This window comes from Camelus dromedarius, chromosome 21 (genome assembly GCF_036321535.1).
Source record: "Camelus dromedarius isolate mCamDro1 chromosome 21, mCamDro1.pat, whole genome shotgun sequence".
In the NCBI taxonomy this organism is placed as follows: Eukaryota; Metazoa; Chordata; class Mammalia; order Artiodactyla; family Camelidae; genus Camelus; species Camelus dromedarius.
In genome coordinates, this window is record NC_087456.1 from 11,751,870 (window position 1) to 11,779,271 (window position 27,402).

Below are 27,402 nucleotides of genomic sequence, written 5' to 3' on the forward strand. Positions count from 1 at the left end.
GACGTCCCAGCCGACCCCACTCTGCGCAGAACGGCGCGGCCGGGCGCCAGGCTTCGCGGCGTCAGCCGCACTGGTTCCTCAGCACCTTCGGGCTGGGGCTGCCGAGCCCGCCCCAAAAGGTCGTTTCCCCTGCAGTTTCCAGTAAGTGACGATCTCATTCGGAGCTGCGGCTAGAAAGAGGCCGCGCTGGCATTCTCTTCCCCCGTCTCCCAAACCCCCTTGTAAGCACTTCACGGTCCCCGGGACACTCCTGGACTATCCGCCACCACTCTCCAAATCGGGCCCTCCCAGCCCTCAAGGTTTCCCCAGAAGATGTGTCCTTTTCCTCGAGTTTTCGTTCATCTTAAACGGTCCCCGCTCTCTTTATACTCTGGAGGTTGTGTCCTTGGTCTGACACTTCACTGCTCTTCCAGGTCCGGCCATTGTGTCGGGCACCGCAGTTACACCGTGGCAATGCTCCCACCACTTCTTCCCCCACCTGCCTTCGGTATTATACCCATTCTTTCTGCTTCAGAATCTTACCCCTTGTAACGAAGGTCGACCGAGGACCAGCCCTCTCAGCGCAGCGCCCTTCCTCCTTTCTGTCCTCCCTAGATTAATTGTTAATCGCAACAATTAACGAAAGAATGCCTTAAGAGTAAGACTGACCTCAGTGTTTTACAGCATTCCTTTATTTATTCATCGCGACAATCATTAAGTAGATACAGATGAGAAAACTGAGGCCAAGGAAAGTTAATTTGCTCGAGGTTACCTGGTTTGCATCTGATGGAGTTGAAATTTGAATCCGTTGTATAGCTCACTCCAAAGCTGGTGCAATCACCTCTTCCGCTTTTCCAAATTCTGGGCATCACCCTTTTAGTTGCTTCTCCTGAGAAATTTTTTTCTGAAGGTCCTTGTTTACAGAAATTTGATCTCTAAGAATTTTTACAGAACTCCTCTCGCCAGACCCTTGAGTGTGCCATTTTATCGGGTATCTAAGCTCTGAGCTTGGTAATATTTTACATCCCCAAAATGTGCGTGTGCCTCCTTAAAAATGTATTCTTAACCCAGTATGTACTCATTAATTGGCCCTCTTCCCCTTCTTCAGTATGACCGTTATTATCGCTCTTCTCAGCAAACATTTGAGCAGTAGTTTATGTAAGACAATAAAGATAATTCCTGACCTCAAGAAGAAATATGACATTTGTTCACAAGAAGACCAAGAAAATAGATAAACACCAATTCACTCACACAGAAAACAAACTCTACAGGAGTAACTTTGGACAAAAGACTTAGGTGCTAGACTTGTTTCCTCACCTGTAAAATGTTAAGGTTTGACGAGATGGTTCAAGTTTTGTGAATCTAAATTCAGAGAAAGGATTGCTCACTGCACTGAGGTGGAAACTGTTGGAAAGGGTATATAGTATGTTCTGAATACATTATAGAGGTAGGGATTAGGTTGAAGGCTTCTCTTAGCACTTTGAACATCTGATAATGGCTGCAGACCTTGCTCTGGAAATAAAATTCACATTCATACATCATTTTATACTCAGTTTTTAGGAGATTCATGGCCCACTCCTCCCTCCAAAGCCTACATGTTAAAAACCCCTGATTTAGGGAGAGGAAATGAACTGCAATTCAAAAGGCAAGACTAAGCCAGATGTGGAGGGTCTTTATCTTACAGCACTGTGGAACCATGGGAGGTTTAAGAAGATAAGTCTGGCAGCAGTTTGGAGGATGAGAGTGGGAAAGGCAGTGAGACTTGTTAGATGGCAAGTGAAATAATTTTGGCAGTTCAGGAAATATTAAACGGCTGTACCAAGCAGTAATGGAAATGAGGGGAAATTCCAAGAAATATTGCAAGGACAAATCATGAGGACTTGGTATCTGACTGGATATGGAATTGGATAAAGACAGGAAAGAGTCAATGATAACAAGGTTTGAAGTCTGAGTAGATATGTTCTTTCTCTACTTTGTCTTCAGATTTTTCTTATACTAGGTCTTTCCTATAACATACATGCTCCAAGAGAAGCTATCACTACTGATGATGGACACCAAAAAGTGTAATAAGGGAGTCTACAAACAACTCTATACTCATAAATTCAACAACTCAGAGAAATGGACCACTATCAAAACTACCATAACTCATTCAAGAAGAAATAGGCTGAATAGTTTTATAACTATTAAAGAAATTGAATTTGTATTTAAAAATCTAAAAAAGAAAAAAAGGGAGGGGAAAAAACCCTCCAGGTCCATATAGTTTCACTGGTGAGTTTTATCAAACATTTAAGGACAAAATTTCCTCTCTTCCATTTTCTCTTCTTTCTCCCTGAAATTCTTATTGTTTATATATTAGGCCTCTTGGATTTTTTTTTTTGTGTGTGTGATTCTTTTTCCTTATTTTTCTAAACTGACTTTATCTTTTATGCCCACTTTTAAGCTTTTTATTTCTGAATAATATTTTTTACTTAAAAGCATATTCTTATTTTCTGAGAGTGTTTATTTCTCAGCATCTTGTTTTTGTTTTATGGGTGCAGTATCTTCTAAACCTCTCTGAAGGAACAGATCCTCATTTTTAAAATTATCTTTTGTTTCATTTTAGTTGTTTCTCTGCTTGTCTTAGATTTATTATGCTGTAGATTTTCTTCAAATATCTGGTGCTCTTTGGCTGTCTATTCACATCGAAGAATGAGGGAATATGAAGGGTAACAAAACTTTTTATACATGAATGAAGATTTTTAATTTCAGGCTTTTTTACTTTTAAGACTGCCACTTACTCTTACTCTTTGTAAGACTCTTTTAGAATATAAAGCAAAATTCAACCAAAACAGGGTGCTTATTTTGATCAAATGCGTATGAGATTTTTACTGAAGTTGTGGAAATACATATTTGATTTCTGTTGTGATGACAGGTACTCAAATTAGGTGTGTTAAAGGTTACCATTTAATAAAAATATAAAACCATTGTGTGAATAACTGACACCATATTCTCTTTCCATTCAGAATATAAAACATAGTTTCTATTTCCTTTGTCCCCCAAAAACATCATTTTGCTTTTTAAATTCTCTAATAATTTGTCAGCATTTTGGTTTTACAGACATGGCAAGCAGGTTTCATAAACATGGATAAGAAGTCCACACACAGAAGTTCTGGAGATGCCAGGACTGGCAGAAGTGGAGGTAGGAATGTTACCTGCTTTAAGACCTTTTGAGTAATTTCAAGTACATTTTGTAAATTATTTGTTTCTCACTCATGTGTTGGTACTTGAGAGAATAATTGTGTTACATTTTACATCAATTTAAGGTAAACACAAACAGAATAAAAAAGGAAAGCAAAACCCCAATCACCGCCAATCCCGACACAGATCATCAACGTCTCATTCTTCAGATGACCGTGTGTTTCCTTTTTCTCTATCATCTTCAGGAAGCCAGACGGATTCAAGTCTCGAAGGTATGTTTATCATCTATAAGCTAGATAATTTAGAAAAAAATTCATTAAAATGCCTTTATAACTTTTGTTTATTCAACAAATATCCATTGAGGACACCTACTATATGCCAGGCGTGTGGTAAACATGGCATGGTCCCTTCGGCCAAGGCACTTTTAGGACATAAGGCAATAACGACAGATAAGTAGTCCATTACATTGCAGGTGAGTTCTGTGGCTTGGTATGCACATGTTAAGAGGACAAGAAAAGGCTTTGGAGGGGAAATGATACTTAAATTGAAAATTGGAAGATCAGTAGGCATTTTCTTGACAAAGTCAGGGAAGTAGAATTCAGGAAGATTTATTACAAGCTAAAGGAATTGCATGTGCTAACCATTGTTGACATTGGGTTTCTGATTCTTTCTCAGGTAATATGCTTACATATCTATTTCTTGATTTATCAGAGGACTAATCAAGTTCTTGATTATAAGAAAGAAAACTGATTCTGGCTGATTTAAATGGAAAAGGAATTTATTAAAAGGAGACTGAGTAACTCACAGAATTGCTGAGAAGCCTAGAAAACTAATCTCTGAATGTGGATAGGAACAAAGTAAAACCTGGCAGCTAGAAGCATAGGCAAAGTCATAGGTAAGGGCACACTGCCACCACCACCACTCCTGAACTGGATGCTTCAACTGGCATTGCTCTGGTCACTAAATGTACCCACTGCATAATGGATTCTTCACTGTCTCTGCTTCTTTGTGTCACTAGGTCTTAGGCAGTACTGACAGAGCCTAGATCACCTGTCCATGTCGTAGCTGGATAGGAAACTGGGAAAGCAAGCATTGACCTTTTTAGCATTGATGGCAGGAGGCACATAAAGGAATATTCACCAAACATAGGAAGGAGAATCAGCTAATGAGCAATCAAAATATAACAAATGTTCTCCACATTCAATTCTAGACAATATCTATACTACCTCATAAATTACTCCTTTGTCTCACCTACCTTTATCTTCTCAGTGTTTGTTAGTTATAATTAGTTTTTCTGTTAGTTAATTTGGTATCAATAAATGTTATACCTGTAACTCTGCTTTTTATTTCATCAACTTTGGTCCATTGTTTTGTTCTTTTTTATATAGGTACCCCCACCCTTTCCTCCATCCTTTCTCCCCATTGTCTTTTTTTTTTTTTTATCATTTTCAGTAGTTAACATTTATAGTCCGATCTACAACCAAAACTAACTGTTTCATTTTTTAGGTCCATAGATTCACTTTAAAGATTCAAAGCCAATTATCAGCATTTACATTATTATTATCATGTAAATATTATTATTGCAGTGCCAAGTCATGTGCTAGGATTACATTTCCCTTTCATGATCTAATGTCATGATTAGTGGAACTCCTAAACGAGAATGTTTCTAGAATGTTTCTAGTCACGTCATCAAGTACATTTATATTCCATCAGTTGCTTGAAACCATGCCATGTCTTAGTACTGCTTCATATTTGAACTATGACTTTCTATGTACAGTTTTTATTTTTCTTAGACTTTCTTGTTCTACCATTTTCTTTATTATTGACAGAAAGATAATGTAAGTTCACCATAATAAAAAGATTTTTTATCCTTTCAATCATACTGCTCCATGGATATCTTTTCCCTGGAGATGCTCTTGCCTGCCTGTTGTAAATTGGACCACTTTGTAATCCCAAGGCCTGAGAGATAGCTGTCACCCTAGGATTTCCTTTCACTGGTCTACTGGGTTGGGTTCATTGTTTACTAGATCCATGTCTTCCTCTCTCTTGGCTTTCTGCCTTAACTGTTAGTGTACATTGTCAAATAACTTTTCCAGAATTTATGTCAAATAACTTTGCCAGAATTTGTGTCTGGAAGGAATTTATTTCTGAGTCTCTGCATACTCAAAATATAATTATTCTGCCCTCACACTAGTTTCAAAACGATTTCCCCTAATTCTCGGGTTTCCAGAAGCAGTAACTTCATTCTCTTTCAGCAGTGTGTTTTGATACCAATCTTTAAATAACCTTTAAAGAAGCTTTTCATCTTCATTTTTCAGTTTTAGGCTGTATGGAAGAGAAGAATTTAGCCGCTTTTTTTCATCTGGCCCCCCACATTCACTTCCTCCCATCCTTTTAAATAGGATTTCATTATCATAACTGATAATTTCACTATTCAATAATATCATTAGTATGACTTTGTAGTACTCTTCACAACTGAACCATATAATGGTTTCCTTTGTAGCACAACTTTTTGTTTTCTCTTCACTCAATAATTATCTTTCAAAAATTTTGTTTCGTTTTCTGTGTTTTTGATGTATAATAGTAGTTTAAAATGCCTTTTTAAATGTTCAAACATATCAGATGCTCTGTTAATTTTATTTTGGGAATTCTTTCCTGGATCCTTTTAACGTGCTCCACCTGGAACTGCTGGCCTGTAGGTGAGTTAAGCAGCTGTGACATTAAAATTTTCTTTCATCTTCATTCTGGGATTTCCTGTACCTCTCTCTTCAATTTGATCCATTTTCTGGATTCTGTGGTTTTCTCTTCCTTTGTTTTCTCCTTTATTTTATTGGAGCACCTCTCCTAGTAACTTCTAGGAAAAAGATGGGCATTTAGTTCTTATTGTGTTTGTACTTGTGGGTTTGTGCTAGTAAATAAATTTCCTTTATTGATTTCTGCTCCGTGAGATGACTAGTTAGCAGCAAACCAGTGATTCCACCATAAATAATTAGAAACCTGCAGAAAATTATGTTTGAATGAATGGAGAGCTGCTAAGGCAATAAAAACTGAAGGGATTAAGATTCTGGAGAGGAAAGAACTAAGGAGAGGTGAAGTGATACAAAGATTAGAATTTGGGACTCACCAGGGGTTGGAGAATAAAACAGTCCCTCTGTTGAAAACCCAGAAGGGCAGGGATGATCAGAGATAAATTGAGCCTTACCAAGGCTGTAGTATCATCTCAACAGAACCTCTGATTGGTTTAGATGATTATCCATTCTTCTATTTGCCTATTTAGAAGAAGGGTGAATCATCCTGGGAGGAAGAGAACACTATCTAGAGCTTCTATAATTTTGTAATAAAAGTACCTTTCAGTAAAAAATGACTAGATATTCTGAGATGATTTAAGAATCAGATTAGGCCTACAGGTAATTCAGATATTTGAGGTAACTGACAATGAATTTTACATAATTATGATTTATATGTTTAAGAAAGTAGAGATTTGTAAACTATAATAATAATCAAATGGAAATTTTAGAATAACAAATTATCTAAAATTGCATTATCTAAATTATCTATGCATTATCTAAAATTAACAATTTAGATATGCCAGCAGATTGAACACAACAAAAGACAGAATTAGCAAACTGGAAATCAAGTCAAGAGAAAGAAAAAAGAATGAAAGATACAGAAGAGAGCATTAGAAACATGTGAGACACTTCACTGTAGACTTGGAATTTAAGAAAGAGAGAAGAATGAGTAAGAATAAATATTTGAAGAGAATAATGGCCAAATATTTTCCAAAACAGATGAAAGACATTAACCATACAGGAAACTTTGAAACCCCCAAGCTGGAAATTAAAAAAAAAAATTACATGGAGAACTTTCACTTCAGCCAAGAATATGGTTGTTTAGTACAACATAGAGTGTTTAATATGGTAGCAGGTTAATAGTCTCCTTTCTCATTTTCTCATTAAAATAATTCACTTTTTGTATTTCCCAGTGAAGCATTTAATAGTTGCATTCATGTAGTTCTTGCTAATAAGCGTAATACATTATGCTTTCTAGATTAAGCAGAAATTGGATTATAGTGGACTCACAGGACTATTTTTCTCCAGATGGGCTCCTAAGTGCCAGATATTTATAATATTGGGATAGAATTAAAATTAAGTAATTCATTTTATCTGTTATTTCTATCTTGCAAGACTTTTCCAACCAGCATAATAAAGTTAATTAAAATATCAGTCTTGAGTTTGGATCAAGATGGCAGAGTAAGAGGACTGGAACTCACCTCCCCCCAAGGAATATGTGAATGTGAAACAATTCTCACTGGAAACTGGCAAAAGAACTTCTTTTCAACCAAGGCTGTATTAAAGATACACATGTAATTGGATAGGAAGTGAAAAAATGTGATCGGATTGGGACCTGTGCCCCAGGAAGGGATTCAAAGGAAAAGGAAGTTTACACAGGTGGACACCTGCCCTAGGGAGTGAGTAGTTCAAGCCACAGATTTGACACCCAATCCTGGGGTCCTGTGTCGGGGAGACAAGCCCCCTTGGCTGGTTGAAGGACTTCTGGGACTAACAGAAGGGCAGTGGGAAGCTGGAATTCTGCTTGTGAGGAGCATGCATGTGATGGCTTAGCCTTGAGGTAGGGTGTAGAGAGGTCTGCTCTAGAGGCTGCCAGGTTTCCTGTAACCACTTCACCACATGCCTCAGCCCGAGCCAAGCAAACACTCCAGTTCCATGTCACAGTGCAGCACTGGGTCTGGGGCAGCCATAACCAGGGGAAAGACCATGGGCCACAGAGGTGACCCAGTCCCAGGGCAGAGCCTAGGTGGGACAGCAGTAACTCCAGTAACACCTCAGAAGCAGCCCAGATCTCTGACAGGAGCCGCTCTACCAGAGACCACCCCCGCTACACACTGAGAATCTTCGTGGGCCCACAACAGAGTAGGGGCAGTGGACGCTGGGGGCAGTCATTGGCTCTGAGGGACAAAGGGGACTTGTACCTAAGGCTGTGTCTTAGCAGAGTCACGGGTGCCTGTCTTTGGCCAACATGAGCTAGGAGCCTGCATAGATCCCACTTGCTTCAGAACTATGCACTCTGGGGCAACGGTCCTGCTGCAAGGAGAGGGAAGTCACTGCCCCCAGCCTCCACTGCCCCTCAGTCAACTATACCTCAATCCAAAGATCAAGCTTAACTATTCTACTTTCTCAAATTTTTAATCAGTAAAAGTGACTTTTAATGATAGATCTAAAACTTCCAATTCTTTAAAAAACTTTTAGGTGCTACCAAGGGAAAAATTAAGAGAAAGAGAAGGGAGAAGAGGAGTAGATGGAGGAAAGAAAGAAAGGTAGGTAATTGTGAATAATTTAATGTAAGTATAAAAATTGGCTCTTAGAGGATTCTTCACTTTCTTCCTAATTAAGGAAAACAAAATCTACAGAGAACTTTGGAGCTGTAAGGGAAGGAGTGCTTAACGTGGTTGTTAACATGGAGCAAACCTAGTAGTGTCCTTTTCCTTCTTTTCAAATACTGTAGTCACCCCTTATCCACAGTTTCACTTTCTGAGGTTTAAGTTACCTGCAGTACACCATGGTCCAAAAATATTCAATGGAAAATTCCAGAGATAAGTAACACCTAAGTTTTAATTTGTGTGTCCATTCTGAGTAGCGTAATGAAATCTCATGCCATCCCGCTCTGCCCAACCCTGGATGTGAATTATCTCTCTGTCCAGCGTATCCACACTGTGTATGCTACCCATCCATTAGTCGCTCAGTACCATCACAGTTATCAGATCCCCTAGTGTCACATTATTGAAGTGCTTGTGTTCAAGTAACCTAGTGTTACTTAATAATGGCCCCAAAGCACAAGAGTAGTGATGCTGGCAATTCAAATATTCTCTTACTGTGCCTGATTGATAAATTAAACTTTATCATAAGTGTGTATGTATAGGAAAAGACACAGTATATATAGAGTCTGGGTACTATCCCCAGATTCAGGCATCCACTGGAGGTCTGTGAACTCTCTCATTCGGTTAAGGGGGGATACTATACTCAGAAAACTACACAGATAGGTAAAACCTTATATTTGCAATTCTTTTGATTCTTTTTATTTTTGACGTTAACATAGTTATAAAAATAGCATATATGCTTTGAAAAAAATGCAAATAGTAGAGAGAGAAATAAAAGGTGAATGGCCACGCTCTTTTTACCACTTTCCTGGGATTATCCTTCTTAAACATTTGTTGTATATCCTTAAGTTCTTAATCTATGCACATGGAAATAAATGAAATCAATATGTATATATGAATGTACATAGTCATATATTACAAAAAGAGGTCGCCAACTCACTTCTCTAAAATTAATTTATTTAGTATAATAGTTTATACATACAAAAGAATATTTGTAACATATATAAAAGATGTATAGTAATAAAATTACTCTATGAACCTATTATTTAACTTAAGAACTAGAACATTACCAATATTATATCTACTTGTATTATTCTTCCTTCTTTTATGTACCTGCCTCCCATCAGAAGTAATACTATCCCAAATTTTGTCACCTTTTCCCATACATTTTGATAGTTCTTTTATTACAAATGTATTTATCTTTAAACATTATTAAATGTATTTTGCTTAGTTTTGAGCTTTATAAAGATAGTATCAAATGTAGTTTTCTGTGTCTTACTTTTTTCACAAAGTACTTTCTTTCTATGATTTATCTTTTCATATAGCTGTAGTTCATTAATTTCCACTGCTGTATAATACTCAATTGTTTGAATAAAGCACAATTTATTTATCCATTGTCCCATGGATGGACATTTAGAATGTTTCCGATTTTTTTCTCTATTACAAACAATACTACTATGAATATGTTCTTTGTTTCTCCTGGTGCTCATATGTAAATTTCTCTAGATTAAGTATCTAAGAATGAAATTGCTATATTGTAAAGTATGCACAATGTGGTACCCACAGTGTGATATATGTTAAACACTCTGTGTGTTCAAACTGCTTAGATTTTAGGGTTGTTTGTTACTATACTCTAATATAACTTATCCTTTCTAACACAATTTGGTTGTTCAAATCATTTATAGTCCTACTGATATTTTATCTTGTTTTTCTATCAATTACAAAAGTTGTTTTAAAATCTGTCATTATGATTGTGGATTTGCCTATCTCTTATACTTTTTTCCAAAGTTTGCTTCTTATATTTTGAAGCTGTGTTGTTTGGTATACTTAAATTTTGAATCATCAACTCTTCTGGTGAATTATGCTTTGTATTATCATGGATTTACTTTCTTATACCTAGTAATATTTATTACCTTAAAGTCAATTTTATCTGATACTAATATAGGTACATCAACTCTTGGGAGGCACCCAGGGTTAATGTTTGTTTAGTATATCATTTTCCATTCTTTTACTTTCAACTTTTCAGTATTTTTAGTTTGAGATGTCTCTTGTAAATAGCATATATTTGGGTTTTATTTTCTTATCCAATCTGACAGTCTTCAATTTTTAAAAATCGGAACATTAAGAATTAATGTATTTACTGATATATTTCTTTTACACCTACCATTATACTATATGTGCTTTCTATTTCTCCCACTTAATCTGTATTTCTTTTTTTTCTTTTTTGCCTTATTTTTAATATATTCTCCATTTTATTTTTCCTTTAATTTGGGTTTATTTTAATATTGATTATCCTATAAATGATAATATACATTCTTGATTGATCAAAGACTCATATTAGTTAGCACCTTTACCTTCCACTTAGATAAGAGAAGGAACTTAGAACACTTTGACTCGTTTGCCCTCCTCCTGACTTTTACACCATTGTGTCATGTATTTTAATTATATGTAACTTAAATTCCACAAAACATTATCCCCCAGACCAGAAGCTAATTCATTATTGTAAATATTTTAATTTTAAAAAATGAAAGAAATGAAATGAACTTTCAAATCAAGAAATTAGAAAAACAACAACTAAAATACAACTGAAATGAATGTAGGAGAAAGGAAATAGAAAGGTAAAAACTTTAGTGACTTTTAAGAAACAGGAAAAATAGACTGTAGCTTAATCCAAGAGTTGGATATTTGAAAAATCCCAATAAACTGGTCAAACCTTAACAAACCTGCTTAAAAAAAAAAGAAAGGAAATACAAACAAAAGTAAAAAGGAGATGGATATATCAACAGATACATGGCTCTAAACATTTAAAGAGAGTATGAACAGCTAAGGTATGAGTATGAATCTGTCCGCAACACAGTAACAACTGTATACAAGAACTGTAACGATTTTCCCGCAATTCTTCTCATTTTCTTTATGAAGCCCTAGCTTATTGGAGAGGATAGAAGCCTGATCTCAGCCAGTTTGGAGTTTCTTCCTTTGAGTCTAATTTCAGGGATGGGAGCAGGCAGAGGGGTGAGGAAGTGGGAGGTGGTCTTTGTGTTCCCAAAGCATGGGTGAGGGGAAGATGCTCAGCTAGTCCTCAATGTTATCTGCTCACATAGGTATCTTCTGAGATGTCCATCATTCTGTCTGGTCCTCAGTCACTGATCCACACCATTTGCCACTGAGATGTCCTCATTCCTGTCTGCCTAGTCCTTTCAGGTATGGTGATGCTCTCCCTGTTACTTCCACGTTATCTGTAGGGGCATGGCCATAATTCTGCTCCTCATTGCCATGCAGGGGCACTAAATGCAAAGCTATTTAAAGCCTGGTCAGCATAATCTCCCCTCCCAGTCATTTCTTCCCTGATATGTTACTATTCCAGGGCTCAGAGTACAGTTTCTCTTTCCCCCAACCTTTGATTACTCACATTTATGTGGATTTTTATCATTCCCTGGTGCACTGTGAATCAGGGTACAAGGCCTATCTTTGGAGATTTATCAATGTCTATACTCTTACTGCTTCCCCACTATATCCTCCCCCTCTTTAGTCTGGGGAAATTTCTTTCTAGTCTTGTTGCAGCTCAGAATAGGATTCCAGGGATGTGAGATTGAGTCCAGTTCTTTCCAGTTATATATCTCTCAGTTATTGTACCTATATATGGAACCTTGTCTATGTCCCCAATGGCTTACATTTTAAGAAATCAAGTTCAGAAAGACTTCTTTTTTTTCTGTTTACTACCCTGGTTTATCCCTTCCTTAAAACAATGAGCTCACAACTGCCTACCTGCTTAGAAAGGAGTATGGGAAGAGGGGTAAGGAAAAGATGAACTAATAGGAGAAAAAAAGTTAATATTGCAAAAATATCCTGTCACATAAAAACTTGAGATGACAAATTTGTGAATAATATTTCCTAATATTTATCAAAACTATGTACCATTGCTTTAAGAACTTTACATATACCAAGTAATTATACAACAATAATTAAATAGGTACCATTTAGGTATAGATAAGGAAACTGAGGTACAGAGAAGTCAAGTAATTTAGCTAAGTTTTGTTCAGTAGTGTCAGAGCTTGTATTCAAACCCAAGAAGTCTGGCTCTGTAGTCCACCTTCTTAACAACTATGTCATTGGCTCTCAAATGACTCCCCAAGGAACATTTGAAATGCGTAGGGGTTGTGGATCTCGTTTTTATAAAGATTGCAAAAGTTACTGGCAGTTAGTGAATAAAGACCCAAAATGTTAATGTCCTGTAGTGTGAGGGATTGGTCATGAACAATAAAAAATTGACCCATCCAAAATGTAAATAGAACTCCTATTGAGAAACACTACACTGTACTGTACTACTTCTAAATTGCCAAGATTGACTCAAAAAGTTAAAAAAAAAAACCAACTTAGACTACTCTTCATGAAGGAAATTATAAATGTTATAAACAATTGATAGGTACATTTTCTATTTAGTTTTTATTAAAATTTTCAGGGAATAGGCAAGTTTCATAATATGTGTAATAATCTCTTGTGGAATATTAAAAGATATGGAATGCCTCTTAATTGACTTTATGAAGCTTGTAAAACACGAATTAGATTTTCAGAAATATTACTGTAGATAAAGGGAGACATTTCATTATGGTAAAGGGGTCAGTATATTAGGATGATATAACAATTATAAATGTATTTACACTGTAGTGAGTTGAATAGTATCCTCTTTCAAATTTCAGGTCCACCCAGAACCTCAGAATGTGACCTGTCTTGGAAACAAAGTCTTTGCAGATGTAGTTAGTTAAGATCATACTGGAATGGGGAGGGACCTAAATCCAATGACTGGTGGTATTATAAGACTAGGAGAGGGCACACAGAAATGAACAGGGAAGAAGGGCATGTGACCACCAATGCAGTGATTGGAGTTATGCTGTGCCACAAGCCAAGGAACACATCAGAATGTAATCTAATGTATTACCTGGTAATTATAGTTGACGATACTATATTCTATAACTGAAGTTTGCTAAGAGGGTAGAATTTAAATGTTCTCACAAAAACAGGGGATAAATATGAGAGGTGATGCATGTATGGGAGTTCATTCGATGGTGAGAATCTTTTCACAATGTGTACATTTATCAAATCATGTTATACGCTTTAAATATTTTACAACTTTGTCAATTACACTTATGCAATGCTGAAAAAATGCACATCTAATACATGGCAAATGAACAGATCAATGAACAGCAAAGGAAAGAGAAAATACATATAGATTCGATATGTGAAAAATGAGTCACCTCAAACCATCAGGGAAAAGTTGGCTTATTTAAGAACTAGTGTTGATACAACTAGCTAGCTGGAAAAAAAAATTAAAACTTGATCCCATACTTCAACCTGAGATTAGGATAGCCTCCAGGTGGATCAAAGGTTTAAGTGCAAAGAAACGAAGCCATGAAAGAATTGTAAGAAACCATTGGGAGCTGTAAAAAATTTTAATCATAAATGAAGGGGAAGGCCTTTCTACATATGTCACAAAATGCAAAAGCCATGAAATAGACATTGATGAATTATATCAAATACTTATGTAGCTTAAGCCCAATGACCTAGCAGTTCCACTCCCAGATATATTCTCTGAGGAATCTCATGCACTTTCACTCCAGTATACCAATACAAGAATGTTCATGGCAGTGTTGGTCGTAATAGCCAAAAAACAGAAAGAACCCAAATATTGATCAATCAACAATAGAATAGATAAATAAATTATAGTATAGGTGCATAGTAAATAACCTAACCTTGCCCACCCTTGCCCTTGACTTCTGGGAGGCAATCTCTAAGCCCTCAGAATGCGTGCCTAATACCGTCTGTTTGCTTGGGGGCCTTGGATCTTGTGATTTAGAGTAAGTCTGCCCACACCAGATGGTCTAATAAGGTGATTTAAGGTGATGGCTTTGGGTCACTCAGTTTGCAGCTGAACTTCCAGAAGGGCTAGAGATTGAGATCAGCCATGTGGGTAGTCAATCCTGCCCATGTGACAGACCCCTAATAAGAGCTCTAGACATCAAGGCTGGTGAACTTCCCTAGTTGGCATACTCTATGCACATTGTCAGACATCATTGCAAGGAACCCCCAAATTTGCAATCGATGTCAGAAGTGAGAATGGTCTTGGGGACCCTGGAATATCCTCACAACAGAGTACATTGAAGTCATAAAAATATTAAGGAATCCTTTGCTTACTGGTTAGGAATGGCCTTCAAGTAATATACACACATAATGATGTGTAAAATATATTACTATTTATAGAAATAGTGATGGTGGAAGGAAGAACATATATACTTGTTAGCCTGTGAATGCATTCAAATATTTTTGGAAAGTAACACAAGAAATGTGTAAGATTTGTTGTTGCCCCTGGGGAAAATGAGGTGGCTAGTTGACAGGAGTGGAAAAGAGACTGTTTAACCTTTAAAATTTTGAACCATGTGAATATAATCACTACTCAAAAGTAAATTTAAATAAAGTCTATGCATCTCTTTCATTGAAGCAGTCATTAATATGTTTTAGTTTTTTGTTGTTGTTTTGTTTTAGAACAAAAGAAGAAATATCAAGAAAAAAAGAGAAGGAAAAAAGGAGGAAACAACCACATGCCATCACCTTTCCAAGGTACTGTGTACTTCATGTTTAAGGAGTTTATTTTATGGTACTTTTAGTAGCAGATTTGCATTTTAACTGGTTTGTCAGGATCACAGTCACAGTGTCCAACATGTTAAGGAAAAAAATTATGTGTATAATTTTGCCTATTGGTTATGTAACGATGTAAATATACTTTAAAATTTAGATTTAGATTGTCATCTCTTAAATATCTCTATCAGATTACTGGAGCTGACCCACATACTTTAACATTAAAAATTGCCAATTGGATTCTTTTTATCTTTATACTCTAAGAAAGATGAAACTCAGTAAACAGTTGCCCACTTTCAAATTTTATTTTTTAAAATATATATTAACATATGTTATTAGAGTCACTTTGTATAATTAAAATACAGAATTGCAAGTCCTAAGAAAAAGAATCTGTTGAAAATAAAAGATATCCTGTGACTCTCAAAATAAATACCAAAATGATAAAGCTGGGTTTTCATCTTGTCTTCTATCTTTGTATGGAATAGTTAGGGCATTATCTGCTCTTCCAAATCGGGGCCTTAAAAATACATTTAGAAATTATTTTAACTTGCTAAACATGATGTCCAAATTTAAATAGTTCATATCTGTGTTTGTGCTTACATTTCTTTTTATATTTGTCCACACTTTTCTATTGGTTTCAAGAAGGCAGACTCTTAGAGAAGAAATACTGCCATAAGGGTACAAATTCTTTGGGTACCCAGAGCAATGGTTACTCTGTTTCAGATTAGTAGACTGTGCAGGCCTCCCTAAAGGAGATGATGGTTTTTGAGTGGAACCTAGAGGGACGAGTAATTTTTTATTAGGCAGAAAAAGAGGACAAAGAGTATCTCAGGCTGAGGGAAAAGCATTAACAAGGGCATGTAGAAACATAAGTTCACTTTATGTAAGGATATTTGAAAGGACAGTTGAAATTGGAGCATAAGACAAGAGATGGCATATAGTAAGAAATTAGTCCAGAGAAGTACTTTGGGGCTAGTTTGGATTATATTCTGTAGGCAACAGGAACATTTAAGCATCTTATGACAGAGGAATGATATTCTCTTTGTTCTAGGAAGATATATCAATATTGGAATGATTTGGAAGGAGGAAACCTATAGGAAGCTGTTGCAGCCTAGTCAGGAGGAGAAACATTAACATAGCCGATTATAGATCAGGCTAAAGACATTGATTATGGGGCTGAAAAGGAGAGAACAGATAGAAGAGATATTGGAAAGGCGGAGTCTGCATGACCTAGTAACTGGATATGGAAAGTCCAGAAGGTATAGTTTGGTAGAAATGCATTGTTTCCGTGGGAGAAATCATAGTAAAGAAGCATTCCAAATGGTTTTTAATACACAAAGTCCTCTAATTTAAACAGTATACATGTTAGATATTAAAAGTTTTATAAGGTATATGATTCCTTTAAAATAAGTTTAATTAAGATTGGTAGATTTCAGGCAGACTTGGCATGATACAAATTTTCATATTCAGTGAAGAACTCTGCTACATCATGGGCTGATGTGATTAGTTCTTTGTATGCCACATAATCAGCTAGTTAAATTGTAGAAGGGGAAGAATCTGGCTAATACATACTTATACCTTATCAAGTTACAAAATTAAAGTTTGACAGATAAAGCGTTTAAATATATAGGGTCTATTTCCTAGGAAAAGGGAATAGGTTGTTTCTGATAGTATTTATAAAGTTAAATATCAAAATAAATATTGCATATAAAAAGGCATTTTAATAGTTCTATGCACCATAAAACATTTCATTTATGTTTTATGTACACTTCAAGTGAAAAGTTCTGAAGAATTATTATATTGTAAACACATTTATTTTGTAGTAAATTAAAGGTAAATGGAGTCATTTTTTCTGAAAAATTTTCTCAGAGGCCACAATGCAATGTCGAATGTGAGCATTCTGTCACAAATTTTTCACTGGGATGGGGCACTCCATTATATAACTGACAGGTTGAAATTTGCTACCCAGTTGACCAATTACAAGGATTTGGATAATTACAAATGACTTTCCTTCCTTTAAAATCTCCAGCACGTAACAATCTGTTTCATGTGTGAATTAATGGATGTCATCTCAAAAAATAAAAAATAAAGCCTTTAACATCTCAGCGTTTAACATTGATAAAATGCAAACCTGCCTCTCCTCCAGTCTTCCTCATCTCAGTAAATTTACAACCTAAGCATGATCTGGAGTTGTTCTTTTTTTTTTTTTCTTTTTGAGTTCATTCTTGATTCTTCTTTCTCTCTCCCCACTCCTCTACCATTACCGCCACATAACACGTTCAGTTAGTGACCATTACTACAGGTTTTTGCTCTTTTGAAAGACCTTCTGTCCTTCTTAGCCTAAAGACTAAAAAGTGAATTTTCAAATCCCAAGCCTCCCTTGCAGCTAAGAATTGCCATTTGGCACAATTTTGGCCAGTGAAATGAAGGCCAAAATGCTAGAATTCTTATAATGTTAAAAGTGTAATTCCCAGAAAATCTATTGGGGGCATATGCCAAAGTTTTATTTACTCACTAATGAGGGTACCCGCAGGATGACAACGTTAGTTCAAAAGATAGTATTAAAACCTTTTATTTTTTTCACCGTGAGTGGAGGTGAGTAGAAGAAAGGAATGCTGAGATAAGATTGCTAAATTAGATATAAAATTGGTCAAAATTCTACAGGTCAATAAAACCATGGCTATACCATGGTTTAAGGTTATTCTTTCTACTGGACAGAAAAGAAAATTATCACATTTCATTCATGTTAAGTTAGCTTCTAGCTGTGTAGAGTTATGTGTTATGTAGATGTGTGAGCACTAATCCACGGTAAATACTGCATCAAATTTACACTTCCTGAAGCATTAGATGACTGCTACGCAGCTTTCTTAAACAGTGCTCTAGTGTGACATTAAAATGTCGTACAGTCATCACTTTATAACTTTATTTCCAAGTTTTGAATGTTCTCCTTAATAATTAGTGAATACTCATAGCTGAAGCTTCTGCCTGTCCCCAGCTTTAGTGTGGGTAGCCTACAGGGCAGGTCTCTTCCCCTTTCCCCATTGCACTGGACCGGGCTAATAGGGTACAAAGGCAAAGCATCCTCTCGCCCTTTGTCCACTGAGGATGGAGGTCTGGCAATCCAGACAGCAGAGTTAACAGGAAGACGGCATCAGAGGCTACTGGGTAATGATAGCTGTGCTGAAGAATAAACATGCCTGTGTGCTAAAGCCACACTGTAATATTTAATTGGTTCCTGAGGGGAAAAAAAAGAAGTGTAATATAGTAAGAGTAAATAAAACTAAAATTCTAAAAAAGAGTAAAAAAGATCAAGATACAATAGGAATGATCATTTAATATGTCCAAAGTATTGTATTCCATTATAAACTATTGTACCTCACTAAAACATGTGGTCAACTGTGCAAAGATGATTCCGTCAATTATATCTCAATAAAATTTTTTAAAAATTTAAAAATAGACAATATATGGCTAAATAAAATAATTTAAAAATATATAACTCTAAAATCTCGCCTGGTAGTTGGCACTCGATTTGATTTTTGTGGAATTAGGAACTCACTAGTAAGCTTACCTTTGATAAAATGTATGCAAAACTGATATTAAGCACTTGATTGATTTGAAATAATTTAAGGTTGGAAGTTGTTGAACATTCTAACATTTAAAATAAGTATCTGAAATTTGTAAACCCAAGAGATTTCTATCAGTTATTTCCATTGCCATTCATTTCTACTCATTCTTTATAAATCCTAATTTGTGTTTTTTTTTAAACCCATAGAGTAACCTAACTCCTTTATTTGGAATTTAAATCTTCATAGTTGTACCTTATTTTTCTCCCTTTTTTCAGGCCACAGAAAATGGAATTCCTAAAATAAAACCACTGTATATAAAACATTTATTTAATCTGATGATAAAATTTGATGATTAATAGTATTAAAATTTTAAATTTAACTTGTGAGTTTGCAGTAAAGGTCCAGTGTTAATTTAACTTAACTTTTCAAGGATTAATGTGCTCTCATCTTAACACAATGATGTCCATAGCTTCTGTTTTCTACTCTAAGTATCAAGAAGAGTATAAGGATATATAATATTGCAAATAACAAATTTATTCAATTTTAATTTTTGTCTGCAGAGGGGCTGAAACCAGGTTGAACTTTTTGATTTCCAAGACTCAGCCTTTCGGTGTCAGGTGGCCAAATGAGGATGCCAAGCCCCAGCACCGTGAAACCTACAGAAACATCAAAGAGCTTGGAGAATGGGATGTCTTTCCACCATGTTTAGACTCCTGGAACCAATCTTCACATCCTCTGCACCCACACAATAAAGAGTTGGGAAATCACATTTTGTTGGATGAAGGTCCACATCCAACACTTGAGAGCCTGAAGCACAAGTCATCTGTGGCAATTTTAGGATGTTTATCCTGTACTCACATATTTGGTAGGGAGGGAGGAGACTGAGTCTGCCCTCTTGAGTATTATGCCTAATAATTGCATCTAAAAGACCTATACCAACGTCCTGCACAAAGCAGAAGACTTAAAGGTGGCATGAAAAGGTAAAGGCTTATCCGTGCACTTCTTGTTTGGTTATCGGTTTTCATCATCTCAGTATTTGTTCTGGAACATGTGTAATGTTCTCTTACTCTTGGTACTCCAGATACACTGGTTATAAGTTTCCAACCAAAAGTTTTCATCTCTAAAGATGATCACGTTGTTTGATAAAATAAGGATGGAGAAAGCAGGTCCCCAGGTCAGCGTTCTGGGTTGCCTAGTACGGTTTTACACGTCACTGGGCTTTTCACTCCTTTGGGTTTATAGGTGAATGTGTGTCCAGTCTAACCGTGTTCTTTATAGTTGCCTTTAAAAGAAGTTCCTGTTAGAAGTGGATGAGGGAAGAGAGGGCCAGGTTTATTTTTTAAACTGGAAGTTGAGGTACTATTATGTTGTTATTTAGGCAAAACACCTTAAAAATAATCCTGAATACCATTCTGTGCTGAAGGTAGAGTTTACGACGTCATTACATTACGGTAATGTAGTGTTGTGTTGTTAACGAGTGCAGTCTCAGTGCTATTAACTCAGAGCAGTTGTAATAGGATTGTACTTAAATTAAGCATCTTTGTCTTTGATTACATAGAGATTTAACATGTGACTATCCATCACTCCCCCCCCCCCAATACTGTCTTCAGCTCCTACTATTTGTATATCAAGAAAGTTATTTTCTTATATTTGAAATGGTGACATTTCTGAAATGCACCAGCAGAGGACATGGGTTTTGGGGTCTTTTTTCTTTCATTTTTGATTTACTGAAGGCATTTTAGTTTACAAATGGACTATTTTCTTTTTTCTAAGAAAACTAATATTCATAATTATGGGGTAACCACAGTCTCCTCAAAAGGGTAAAAAAATGTAGACATTAGACATTATAGTTACTTCAAAACTCTTTTTTAACTAGTAGATTGATAAAAGTAGTGAACATGCCGTTTGGAGGAGAGAACAACAGAAGTGTGTGGGCAGATGGAGGTCTGAAGTGGGGCGTCACTCTCTGCCTGCAAACCTGGGTTTACCCATATGAACAGTGCTTATAAAGGGTCAAACCATTTTTAAAAACCTATCTTTTGAGAACTGTCATACTCTCTAGGATAAAGGTTAAATTTACTGAAAGAATCATATAAAACATTTCAGAGAAGATGTAGTTTTAATGGAATGAATTTGAGAAGAGAGTTAAAGTTACACCCTAGTAGAAAAACTATGGACTGCAATCAGGAGACCTGAGTCCTCAGGCTGATTTGTCCCCACCAAGCTGTTTTCCTCATCAGCAGAGGCTGATGGAGGCCAAAAAAACTTAAGCTTTGGGGCTGGGGGAGGGTCCCTGGCGCTGCGCTTACTTGGTCTTATGCTTCTGTAACAGGAAGCTGCAGGGCGAGAGGTCTCACTACAGCAAGATAACTGTGTCTGAGGTGACTGGCACTGGAAGTTAAGTGAGTGTTAGAGGAGAAACGGGTGTGAATTGTGTGGAGCCGGAGAGTAGTCTGTGGAAAATGTCAAATAATCAGATACATAAAATTGTTAGCAGAAGATTTCATTTTCATCAATATCTATCAAAAGTAATATTCTCTCCACAAACTTGATACACTTCATAATGCAGCATAGACAAGGACAAATGAACCATGCTTGCTTGTTCGTGGGAATCTTACTAAATGGGATTTGTCAGAATCCCTTTTTATGTAGGACACAGACTTCCAGCAGCTACTGGAGCCAGTGTACCTGTGTGTGAAGACGCATTTGTCTATTTGGCATCCTGTCATTTTAAAAAACAAATTTTGATCAACCATGACAGAGGAAGGACTGAATTATCTTTCAGTTCTCTATGTACAAAAAAAGTTGTCACAGAATCATCACACTATGAAGTGACAATCAAAGAAATTACAGCCCAACCCCCCCCAAGGGGGGCCAGGTTGCCTGGGGCTGGGGAGGACCAGTGCCCTGCTCACCCGTGGGTCCCCCGCAGCCAGCTGGAGGGTCTCTCTAGCTGAGCCTCCCATGACCGCTGGGGGGCCTTCAGGGAGCCTTCTGCAGAAAGAGCTTGGTTGTCAGGACTGGCTGACAGCACCTCCATCTTCCCACTCACCTTTGCCAGCCTCTTCATGGTCATGACACAAATCACAAGAAGGAAAGGGTCAGTAGTGCCCTTCCCCAGCCGGCCATTCCCATCTACTGGGTTCCAACTCTCCCTCTCTCTCTCTCTCTCTCTCTCTCTGTCTCTCTGTCTCTGTCTCTCCCTCTCCCTCTCTCTCTCTCTCACTCACATACAGCCTCAAAAATAGTTTTGACAACAGACACCAGATAATTGTCATCCTACACAATTGTATACTTTCAGGTTTATAAGAAACAGCTCTAATTCCATTATACTCTATCTTTCCAGTTGCTACAAAATGGTATTTACTGCACTCTTTACAAGATACATCTGATATCATCTCCAGGCATCTCCTGATGCTGCTAAGCAAAGATGATAAACATCTACCTCATAAGCAACCTTGCAACCATCTGTCTCTAACATAGGATAACATAAGGTCATGGTAATAGCTCCAGTGTGTACCCATCTCCTACTGAGATGAAATCATTCAGACATGTAGTAGATTCAGATGGATTCAGACAATATCTGAATTTCTTGAGTTCCCCAGAAAGAGTAACGTAAAACAGGTTCTTAGCCTTGGCTGCACAATGAAATCACCTGGGAAGCTGTAGAAAAGCTGATGCCTGGGTCCCATCCCAAGTTTCTGATTTACTTTGTCTGGAGTGCAGCTGGGTGCCAGAATGTTTAAAAGCCTCCCCGATGATCTAATGTGCAGCCAAGCTTGAGAACCGCAGATCTAAAAGATTAGAAATATTGGGCTCAAGAACTATGATTAAGGAGCCGGGTCTGGCTATTCCAAGGAAGGAAGGTGACGACTGCTCTCTGGTGAGCTCCAGCGACATTCCGGCATCTGTGTTAATGGCGGGGAAGACTGTCAGGAACAACTGTCAGATCTTAAATTGGAAAGTTCCTTTATAGTTTGCAAAGCATTTGACCTTATTTTAACCTCTCTGCAATCCTGGGAGGTAGGCAAGGTTATCATGCTTAGATGAGAAACAGGAGCCTCAGAGAGCTGAGTGATTTGTGAAGATATAAATGGGAGAATCATTTTGGGAGAACCATTACCCAGAATTTCTGGCAGCCCAAAAGTGCAAACAATTTTATCTGCACTGTTAAATTCCTTCCCCCCCTCCTCCCCAAGGCAGAGAAAAATATGTTCATGGGTAAAAGATAGGAAACCTTTTAAGAGAAGATGGAGCGACAGAGAGAAACACCAACCAAAATAAAAAGTTCCTCAGAAAGCAGATAATAGGGAGCTGTCTTCATACTAGGGGCAAAGAGCAGCGGTTATGGCTTTGTTGTTTTCCTGTGTATATAGGGAAGAAGACTGATATGGCAACAGAGGTTTAGATAATCAAAGGAACCTTCTAGCTTCCTCATCCATGAGACCTTCAGCTGGAGCCTTATATGTGGCCCAGAAGGAGGGAGTCACTGAATTACCTCGATATGGGATTGAAGGTAATATTAAGTTCTTTGAAAGAACAAAGATGATATTATAATAGTCAGTATCAGGGAAAGTCATTTTAATATTAAGTTCTTCAAATTTTCAAAGAATAAATCTTCCAGAGCTTTGAGATTTTAGGTTGCTCTCAGTCAGAGCTAGAGTAAACTTTGGAAGCTGACTTTTTTGTGGGGCACCTTCTATGTGTTTTCCCATCCACCTTCTTTTAGCAACAACATCCCCCCTCTTCACTTCATGTAGCCTGAGTGGGGCTGCAATCTGTGCCCCAGGGCCCCAGGTGAGCTCATGATCTGCCCGAGAGCGGCGTGCAGCCCAAGCAGGTGCTATCACCATGTGTGTTGGTTACAGATCAGTAACCCTAGCATTTGCAAAGATAACCCCCAAATCTCAGCGATTTAACAAATTGACGTGTATTTGTAATTCACCGAAGTCCATGTGGTCATTCAGGGACCCGGGCTCCTTTTTATCTTGTGGCTCTACTCTGTGGGGCCTCAGAGTCCTCTCTCATCAGTCTGTAGGTGGAAAAAGAGGATAAAGAATCACTTTGGGGACGTTTTTATGGACCAAGCTGGAAGTGGAGTCTTCCACATCTGCTCACATTTCGTTGGCGAAACTCACTTGTGCACATGGCCCCTCCTGAGGCAGGGGGAGCTGGAATCTCATCTCATTGCGATCCCAGGAGAAGGAAGAAGCAGGCTTGGTGCCCAGCTGGCCAGGCGCTGCCACAAGGTCTTTCTCCAAGATTGGTGTATGGAGGTTGGGGTGCTAAACTGGGGTGATGTCAGCCTGGAGCACTAGCGGCCATCTTTCCTGGCTGCAGAGAGGGAAGGTGAGCCCACTAGAGGAAAAGTAAACCGGAGGGAGGCAGAGCCAGCGGATGGAGAGAGAGGGAGGGGAGGAGGGGGCAGGAGAGGGGAGGACAGGACAGGGGAGGGGAGGACAGGGGAGGGGAGAGAGCACGTTCCACTGGATGAACTCCCTTGGTCACTAATCACCCTGGACTCCTCAGTTATGGATGCCATCAGGACCAGCTACATAATTTGCAGCTACATCGGTGCAAAATTAACTTTGGAGCCTGTTGTTAAAAAAATTATGAACTTCAAGGGAGGAGGGTATAGCTCAGTGGTAGAGTGTGTGCTTAGTATGCATGAGATCCTGGGTTTAATCCCCAGTACCTCTGTTAAAATAAAACAAATAGATAAATAAAGTAAACCTAATTACCCTCCGCCCCCAAAAAACCAACCAAACAAAAATTTTTTAAAAATTAAGAATTTCAAGACAGCAAAGCATTCAACCAAATAAGAGGCCTCTCTGGGTGCTAGGCAGGTCACACACCCATGAAGCTGGCCCTGGGGTAACAGATGCCCTTCGGTGCTTCTGCCGGTTTGATCTGGATTTCTCTCCCCAGCAGCTAAAACTCCGGTTTAATACTATAGCATTGCCCTAGACTCTGTCCCAAGAGGTTGTAAAGTCTCCAGTTTGGCAAAGAATAATAAATCTGCAGTGTGTTCATGAGTCCTAGCATGAAGCTCTATATACAGTGGATGTCGCTAAGTGCTGATTGTCAGTTTTACCTGGAGGCAGTCAGAAGGCAGGGCCAGGCTGAGTGCTAGGAGTTTCTCTGGGTTCTAGGATTCTACCTCTCAAGGCCCACATTGAGGAAGGCAGGACACTGGCAAACAAAGAATTACAGTTGTCCCAAGTATCCCCAGGGGGGTGGTTCCCCAGGGATACCAAAATCTGTGGATGCTCAAGTCCCTTATACAAAATGGCATAATAGTACTTGCATGCAACCTACACACACTTTAAATCAACTCTAGATTACTTAAAATACCTAATACAATGTAAGTGCTGTGTAAGTAGTTGCACACACAATGTCAATGCTATGTAAGTAGTTGCCAGTGTGTCGAAAATTCAGGTTTTACTTTTTGGAACTGTCTGGAATTTTTTCCCCCTAGATCCAGGGTTGGTTGAATCCGCAGATGTGAAACCCATGGATCCGGAGGGCCGTCTCTATGGCATTCTGGGTTAATTTCAAGACCACACACACCTGGATCATTTTGACCCAAAGTGCCCTTGAGAAATCCCACCTCCTCCAGGAAGCCTTCCAGAGTAATTCAGAGAAGAACCAAAATCCCAGTTTTGTCTTATCTGCCTGGAACACTTAACAGGATCCCATGCCCCTGCCCCATCTCCTTTATGGTTACTGCACATGAGGCACTCAGTAAATATTTGATTAATAAATGAATGAATTCTTAAGAATTGTATTGTCCACTTGCAATGTGCCTAGCATATCTTGGGAGATACAAACTCAAATCAGACATGGACCCTGGCCTCGCAGAACTTACAATCTAATGAAAGATATAGATACATCATAAATGCCTTGATGTTCACTCATAGCTTCACTTGTCCCCTGTCCTGCATAAGCTCCAAGATGGGATCCAAATGCACCCATCCATCAGGCACATTTGTGAAGTACCTACTCTGCACCCAGAAGGCGGAGACCCAGAAATGAAAGACCTGGTCCAGCACTTAAGGATTTCACGAACTACAGGAGGCAGTGAACTGGCAGGAAGAGGGAAGGAGTGACCTGAAAACCACATGCATTTCCAGCACTGTGTGGTAAGTAAAGTGATGAGGGCTTTTCGGGCTGTTCCAAGAGCACCTAGGATCGATCTGTGTCTCTGAGAAGCAGTGCTGCTTAAGGAAGGAACCGCGGCTCTGTTTCAGGCAGGCCATGTGCTTGTAACCTGAGACAAAACATAGCGCACCTCACCTCAGGGTCACAATCATATAAGATACTGTGGATAAACTGTAAAGGACCATTTAAATGTTAATAAAGGAATGTTCTTGATGACAAAGCCACTTCTGTCCATAGCAATATCGTTGGCCTGGCTCATTTGGATAAAAGCTCTATTTTTTTTTTCCCATCCCTGAAGCTGCACTTTCGAGCAGCTTCTTTGCCTACTGGCTTGATTACTTTTCTCCTTAGGAGGTGCTAACCTCACTCCTCTCTGTCCCGTGTTCTGGAGCCTGGACATTTCGTGAGAGCCTAGCAGAAGCCCACAGCCCCAAGTGGGGGCCAGAAGTAGTTCTAAAGCTGTTAGCCTCAGGACATGGCTACACGGAGAGGGATGGCTTGTTCCTGGAATGGAATTCTCCCCACACCAAATTCCAGCTGGGAGGAGAGATTGGGCTGGAGAACTTCCAAGTTAGACTGAAGGGCTTTGGGAATGTCGCATTTGCTCCAGCAAAGGAATCGTAACTGGAATGAAATACAATCAAATTTGCTAGAAAACACTCCACCCTCTGTTAGCTTGTGAATGCCTTTCTCTGTAACACAGAAAGTCTCGGACATTTTTAGAAACTTTAAAAAATCATTTTGCTATTTTTGCCTTGATTATGATAAAATCATGATTGCTAGTCAAGTGTTTTTATTTTTACATTAGCATCTTACTAAATATAATAATGCTAATTTAATACACTAATAATATTCATAAACATGTCAATTTCCATATTTAACAGACAATGCAAAATGTTAAACTGATTTAAAATAACTGTCTAAAAATGATTTGTCGATGAATAAATTTTCAAATAACATACTTTGTTTTGCTGGGGAGCCACATGAATGTAAAGACAGACTGAAATTTCACTCTGTTGAAAGATGGCATCAAAAATAGACAAACTTTTTTCATTACCTAATGTTAGAATTCTTGAGATTTCCCTTGAGTTATTTTGATAAATGTTAGTGTTTTGCTTCTAACTGGCAAGAAAAGAAGAGAAGATGTTAGGTTGCTGTTTGCATGCAAGTCTCAAAAAATAAAATACATAGATGTGGAGAGTATTTTCACCAAATGGAAAGTCAAATTAGATATACTGTCACTATTGATTGACATTACTTTTTCAGGCTATTCGAGAATCTTGGTTGCCATGGAAGAATTATAATCAAATGAAAATAACAAGGATCTGAGTAAAGAGCATCCTTAAGCTAGTTTGCAGAATTGTTATAATTTATGTGCAGTCATTAACTTACTGCATACTGACACTGTTTCACAGGCACTCTGTTTTTCACCAACACTTTATTGTGGACTTAAGTAAACACTATATGACCAAGAATAAAGCAAATTACAACTTT

General features: G+C 37.9%; 1 long non-coding RNA gene across 4 annotated transcripts; it reads left to right on the plus strand.

Moving 5' to 3' along the window:
* Positions 1-27,402, plus strand: LOC105099318 (uncharacterized). 4 transcript variants are annotated; one of them, XR_004132201.2, is made up of 9 exons: positions 1-141; positions 3,076-3,157; positions 3,282-3,428; positions 8,424-8,491; positions 11,653-11,752; positions 15,089-15,163; positions 19,308-19,727; positions 25,695-25,889; positions 26,260-27,402. It is a non-coding gene; the product is annotated as an uncharacterized LOC105099318 (long non-coding RNA). The 4 variants fall into 4 exon arrangements; XR_004132202.2 differs by having other exon boundaries at positions 27,175-27,402; XR_010377134.1 differs by adding an exon at positions 23,124-23,263 and having other exon boundaries at positions 2-141; positions 25,695-27,402.